The following is a 7,521-nucleotide window of genomic DNA, read 5'->3' on the forward strand; positions in this document are numbered from 1 at the left end:
TCTTCTAACATAAGCCCGAATTCACTCTTCAACACAGAAGCCGACAGTAAAAAAATGTGGAAGACCCAATTGCGGGATATGCGACTATCTAATTGAGGGATCAGAGTTCTCCTTCAAACAGGGACAACGGTTTACAGTGAAAAGCAACTTCACATGTGCTTCGGAGAACCTAATATACTCACTAACCTGCTCCGTGTGTCAAGAGCAGTACATAGGCCAAACGAAAAATAGTTTGCGTAAACGAATGGCCCTGCACAGATCCCAGATAAAAATTCCCCAAAACAGAAAAATAGCTTTTAGCCAACACATAGATACTTGCGCCAACAAAAAAAACACCAAGCTTCAGGATTTTCCCCCTCTACCAATTTAGGGACGATACAACCTCGAGACAACGAATAAGTAAAGAAAATCTCTTTATTACAAAATACAGGCCACTTCTTAACGGGTCTACGACAAACAATTAATATACCTCAACTTTAGAATAAAAGAAATATACACACACAAATATTACATTCCAAAGAATCCATTACTAACTTTCACCCATTCATATTCTCCCTTCTCTGTTTTTTTCTTCTTCTTCCTCTTCTTCTTCATCATCATCATTATCATCATCATCGTCGTCATCATCATCACCACCATCATCATCATCTTCTCCTTCTCCTTCTTCTTCTTCTTCTTCTTCTTCATCATCATCATCATCAACATCGTCATCTTCTCCTTCTTCTTCTTCTTCTTCTTCTTCTTCTTCTTCTTCTTCTTCTTCTTCTTCTTCTTCTTCTTCTTCTTCTTCTTCTTCTTCTTCTTCTTCTTCTTCTTCTTCTTCTTCTTCTACTTCTCCACCTTCTACCTCTTAACTTTGTCACTAATGCTTTTTTAGTATAACACCTACGCAAATTCCATAACAAGCCTGTCAATAGAAATATTCTCCTGAATTGAACTGCGACTGCTAGCCGCCACTGACCATTCAAAATACGACCATCAGGGCACTCCCAGATTTTCCCATCCCCTCTCCACATCAGCGTTCTTCTTCTTCTTCTACCCTACCAAGAATTCACAACGACCTCCAACACACAAGTGCAAACAAGGGAGTCAGAGAAAAGCAGAATGCCACTTATATCTGAACACTACTATAGAAATATTCCTTTAAAAAAACTTTTCTTCTAATTTTTCTAAATTTAATTATTTAATCGTTACAGTTGAAAATGTCTCAAAATGACCGAAACCGGTACTGAAATGTTCACTATAAAATTATTTTAGCATTTTCTATTTTGACTTATTTTTACATATATATATATATATATATAATATATATATATATATATATATATATATATATATATATAGGTAAACAGTAAAAATAATTACAGACATGGACAAGAACATGAAACACCACAGAGACGACACAAGAACCACAGGACGGGACATTCGAAGCCCTCAGTCATCAGTCAAGAACCAGATCATCTTAGCAATTTCGGCTGATTAATCTTGAGATTGCTCCGATATGGGCAGCCCGCCAAGTGAAATCTAAGCCAAGCGCATTAGATCCCCTGGAAGAAATATATATATATATATATATATATATATAGTAGAAATATGTTACAAAAAGAAATATAAAATACACGTGGAAATGTAATGGTAAAACATGAAAAATCAACGAAAATGCACATTGTAAATAAAAAAAGGCTTTTTATGACAGGTAACGACAAATATATACATTTAGATGGACTGAGGTAGTAATAAAAGTCATAAAAGTCATTATTATGAGATGATTATAAGATGATAATAAAGTCAGAAAACAAAGCGAACCATGGTTTCCGCAAAGCTATTCATCGCTTTGAAGACACCGTTTTAAGCTCATAATTTTGTATAAGCTTAAAGTTTCGTTCATTGTTTTGTCTGCTGTGAGGATGGGAAGATTTTGGGTGATGATGTTAAAGGCTTCATTGTTTCTAGGGTTATGTGTGGAAATGTACGGGAGTATTTTTAAGTCTTGTTTAGTATTTCGGCTGGCTTTCCTTAACATTTGTATATCTATTTCCTTAGCTCTTTTGATGCCTTCATTTATTAATGAGATTGGGTAATGTCTTTTAGTTAGTGTAGATCTAAGTTCAAGGAGTCTTTGTTCTCGAGTATATGTATCATAAACTATGGTGCAGATTCTTTTCGCTAGGTTAAAGGGTATGTTGATTTTTATGTGTTTGGGGTGGCAGGAGTTAAATAATAGGTATTGTTTTTAGAATCTGTGGGTTTATAAAAGATGTCTGTTTCTATGTGGTTGTTAACTATTCTAATTAAGATGTCTAGAAAAGGGAGTTGTTTACTGTTGTGTTCCATAGTGAATTGTATATTGCTGTGTATGTTGTTGAGCATTCTTTTGAAATCAAGGAGTTTATCCATGCTGTCTTTCCAAAGTATGAAGCAATCATTCAAATATCTCTTCCAGTTCTCCTTTAAGTAGCAATTAAAAGAGGCGCCATATTTTTCTAGTGATGATTGGTATAACTTGAGTTCGAGGTAACCCATTACAAGGTTTGCAATCACTGGAGCAGCTCTGGTTCCCACTGAAATTCCATATTTTTGTCGATAGTAAGTTGTATCGAACATGGAATGATTGTTCAGCAGGATGAATTTCAGTGCTTCAATTATAAAACTGTGGTTAATACGTCCTGGGATCTCTTCTGGGTATTTTTCTAGCCAGAATGTGATTGCTTCTATACCATAGTCGTGTGGGATATTGGTGTATAGATTCACCACATCGAAAGATACCAGCTGGGTTCCGTCCTTTACTGTCTTCGGGAGATGGTTCAGCATGTCTAGGTCATCCCTGATAAAGCTTTTCACATATTTTAAAAGAGGTTTGAGTAATATGTCGAGGAAGTTGCTCAAACGGTGGGTTTCACAAGAAGGGCCAGCTATGATGGGTCTCAGCTTGAGGTCAGTAGGGGGAGGGACATTAATGCGTGGGTTGTAGAGACTTTGCAGGCTTCACAAATGTGTGGATTTTTATGTATTTTGGGTAATCCGTAGAATAGACTAGGACTGTGTTTAAAATTGGATAAATAGTCTATTTCATGTGTAGTGAGACCCTTTCCATGAATTTGGAGTAAGGAGGATAAGTTTTTCAGTGTTTTCTGTGGGTTGTAATATGTTAATTTCTCATAGTAAGTATTATTTTCCAACATGGAAAGTATTAGATTTTTGTAGTACTCTGTTTCCATCACTACTACCGCACTTCCTTTGTCGGCTTCTTTAATGATGAGGTTTATGTCATTTTTTTAGCTCGACAAAGTCTTTCCATTCATTTGAATTAAGGTTGGATTTAATATGTTGTTTTGGAAGGGTATTGTAAGGAAAACAAGTTATGTGATCACAAAAAACATCAAGTGCTTTATTTCTGCCTTTTGCAGGACGGTATTCCCTTTTGTTTTTCACTATTGAATCATCTTCGCTGGTGTAGTTGTGAAATACTTCTGTGAGGCGTAATTTTCGGCAGAAGTCCATAGTATTGTCCTTTATTTCATTTGGGTTCGAACTGCGGGGGGTAGGGGTAAATTTTAAACCTCTTGCTAGGATTTTGGTTTGTGTGTGTGTGTGTGTGTGTGTGTGTGTGTGTGTGTGTGTAGGGTTTCAGGCCAAAGTCGACGATACTTTATGCCTCCTTTTTTTCAGGAACAGTTTGATATTGGTGAACTGTAAACGGTGTTGGAGAGCATAACGATTAACGGTGTAATGGGTAAAAAGTTAGCTGACATGGAAGAATGGAAGCCTTCTGAATATTGGAAAATAGATACCTGTATCATAGTGATTCGCTCCGGGTGTCAAAATGTTGACATCATAACTGCTTCTCAATGCTCTCTGAACACTAAAGGCTGTAAGACGTGACATGGACAGCTGCAAAGGAGATTGCGATGCTGTGGCCAGAAAGAAGAAAGACAGCAGGCGTTCGAACTGCGTCTATACGACGGCATTCATCCTACATCTTTTAACAGGGCCATAGGCTCGATTCAGATGGCTCTGTGAAGCTACTGAAGACTGTGGTCAATCTTTGGCTAGAGAGGGTTGTTGCTGGAAGACTTCCAGTCCTTCATGTCCGCTAACTTTTTCTCAACTGTAGCCGTTGACTGTTTACCAATACATCAAACTGTTCCTAAAAAAAGAGACATAAAATATTTTCCAATTTAGCCCAAACACTGTCTATATACGTACATATACATATATGTGTGTGTATATTTACGATACATACGTACGTAGGAAAAACAGTAAAATGTGACAACCGATGCAGACTTTGTGGAGTTAACGCTTAAGATATCACCCACATCATAAGCAGTAGTCCGAAAATGTCATCACGGTGTTATCTACCGATGAGACATGATGTTATCGCTCGGATAATCTATAATGAAATCCATCGGATGGATAACCCCGAGGACAAATAAATAAGACCCCACTGTATGATAGAAGTCATAGCCACTCACAATAGAAAGCAGTGCTGGTGAAATGTCCAAGTGAAGACCTCAATAAAATGTTAGCACAACAGACCTGATATAATGATTTGGGATAGAGAAAACAAAATGTGTACAGTTGTAGAAAGTAGCTGCCCAGCGGATGTTGACATAAAGCTGAAGATCAGTGAAAAAGAGAATATTTATGCTGAACTACTGAGAAATCTGAAGTTACTCTATCCAGATTACAAGTTCAGGTTTATACCTGTATTCATTGGGGCACTGAGATATGTAACACACTATCTAAATACCAATCTTGAGAAATTAGGCTTCTCAAAACCAGAAAGGAGAAAGTTAATTCGAAAACTGCGGATCCAGTCCATCACTGGAACTATAAAAATCTGTAAAACTTTCCAGAAGTTTATCATTTAAATATGTATGAGCATTGCATGTCTAGATATGAAACTATATGCGAATACATACAAATCTGCACAATTAACTACATACATAGAAACAAAAATACCCTGTTGTTGATGTTGAAATTCCAATGAAGGAGCCTTGGATCTAGGTTAGAAACCAGCTCTTTCTCTATTGGCCAGAAATATTGAAATAAAACTGAATAATGACAAATACATACATACATACATACATACATACATACATACATACATACATATAAATGGAGTTTAACGCAGGTATAATTCAAATACTTTTACTTCCGACACATGTTTCGAATATTTTACTGATATTATTCAAAAGAATAAATGGTATAAAACAATGCAATCTTCTCTTCAGGGAAGTGAAGAAATGAAACTCGTCAATATGACATTTTAACAGAAAATGATGGATACGTATAGTGATTTACTGAACGCTATTGATATTGTTTGAAAAACGTTATATGATATAATGTCAGAAGTAGCCTATAGAAAGAGAAGGGATATTTTTAGTGAATGTTAAATATAAAAAAAATTAATGTTTAAATTATATATAATGATAGAGATTACTTATATGAACTAAAGGTGTGATTTTGCCAATGTTTACATCGGTATGCACGCTCTATAACCGTGTTTACTAGGGGATTTTTAGAAAAAATGATGAAAAATACTTCAGAATTACAGAGAAGACAGAATTCCTTGCCTTTGTCATAAGGTATCGGGAATGAGAGAATCAACCATTCTAAATTAAATTGTTCATTGTGGTCTTTTAGATCCCAAATTAATTTACTGAACTATTACGTTTATTCCTATCCCTAAATGTTGAGTAATGGATAGAAATTCTTTAAGATAACTCTAGCGACGTGCTTCCAATGTAAAATCGTACTTTATTACGAGCACTGATTATATACTGGTATATAGAATTTTTAATTTTAGAGTTACTTGACATAAACTTAATTCTGTTAGAATTGACTTCAGATACAATAACCTTGTTATTAATATCTCTAGAGGGATAGATGGTATTAGCTAAATTAATGTTAGTATTAGTAAATGTATTAATATTTAGCAGTTTGTTATTATGTAAAGAGATAATTTGTAAGAGATTTTTGTGCTGGAAAAACCAATCCTAACCGTATGTGAATTGATAAAAGAGTAATACCTAGAATTCTTTGGAAAATTCCCAACAATAGCTTGACGAAATAGCAGTGGGAGATTAGATTAAATTTTTTCCGTGTTTATTGTTAACAAAAGAAAAATACACTCATCTATGTATACACACACACACATATATATGTACAAATGTATACATGTGTGTGTGAATGTATGTGTGTGGATGTATGTACTTGTGTATTTATGAATATATGTATATTTATGCATGCAAAAATTCCAAAAGTTGGAATTGATGTACTAAAAGTTTTACTTTTGAAACTAGATATAGATTTACTTTTGTGTTTTCTCATGAAGGATTGTTTCGAGTTTTGAAAACAATCCTGATGCATTCCGTTCTTCTTTCTTACCTTTTTTCAACTCAGAAATAACTATTACTTTATAATGTTACCTTGGCGGTAACTTCAATGTACACAGCATTGGAACAACCGTGGACGTCCTAAGCAAAAGAAGTAACCTAGCTATTATCAAACATCCAACAACTAGAAAGCATTCGGACATGACGATGTCCACAAGTTCTGTTTTGAAAAAAATACTTAACGTAAACACATGACGTGCGAGCAAAAAAGCTTAATAAGATGCGACGGTGCGAGAGGCGATAGCTGACTGCTGCACTGAAGGGAGAACCCCTCAAATGTAAAGATACCACAAACCCACAAAATTGGAGAGCCATAATATATACTCCTGCAACTTACAAAGCCTTTACCGTAATAGTATCTCAGAGAATAAAGATCAAGAAAAAAACGATCTACTTCCAGTAGAAGGATGCTATAAAGGATCATATGACAGTAAAGATAAATTTACTGTTAGAAAGAGGACAGATTGAAATTAGTGTGTAATGTGTTCGCATGGCTCAGTGGTTAGAGTGTCGAACTCACAATCATGAGGTAGTGATTTCGTTCCCGGACCGGGCTCTATGTTGTGTTTTTGAGCAAGACACTTTATTTCACGTTGCTCCAGGTCACTCAGCTGTAAAAATGAGTTGTGACGTCACTGGTGTCAAGCTGTATCGGCCTTTACCTTTCCCTTAGATAAGATTAGCGGCGTGGAAAGGGGAGTCTAGTATGCATGGGAGACTGCTTGTTTTCCATAAGCAACAATGCCTGAACTTGATCCTTGGAGGGAAAAGCGATAACCAAAGATAGTTGAGAGAAAATGAAGGGGCTGAACATAGCATGGATTCACTACCTGAAGGCATATGATAGTATTACTTACATATGGATCCTGGCAATCCGAGCCATGAATAATGTAGCACCGTTATTATGAAAATACATGAAACATATCATGAGTAAATGGCAAAGTTTTCCTTTGCAGTTACAGACAAGAGAGAATTGTAAAAACTAAACCCATGTCCATTAGGGAAGGAATATTCCAAGGAAATTCCCTCTCACCACTGTTTTTTTTTCTCTCTAGTGTGTCAATGTTTTTGACTGACAAGTTAAAGAGAATTGGATATAGATACAACTGCTATAGAAAAACAA

Source organism: Octopus sinensis, linkage group LG5 (assembly GCF_006345805.1).
Source record: "Octopus sinensis linkage group LG5, ASM634580v1, whole genome shotgun sequence".
NCBI lineage: Eukaryota > Metazoa > Mollusca > Cephalopoda > Octopoda > Octopodidae > Octopus > Octopus sinensis.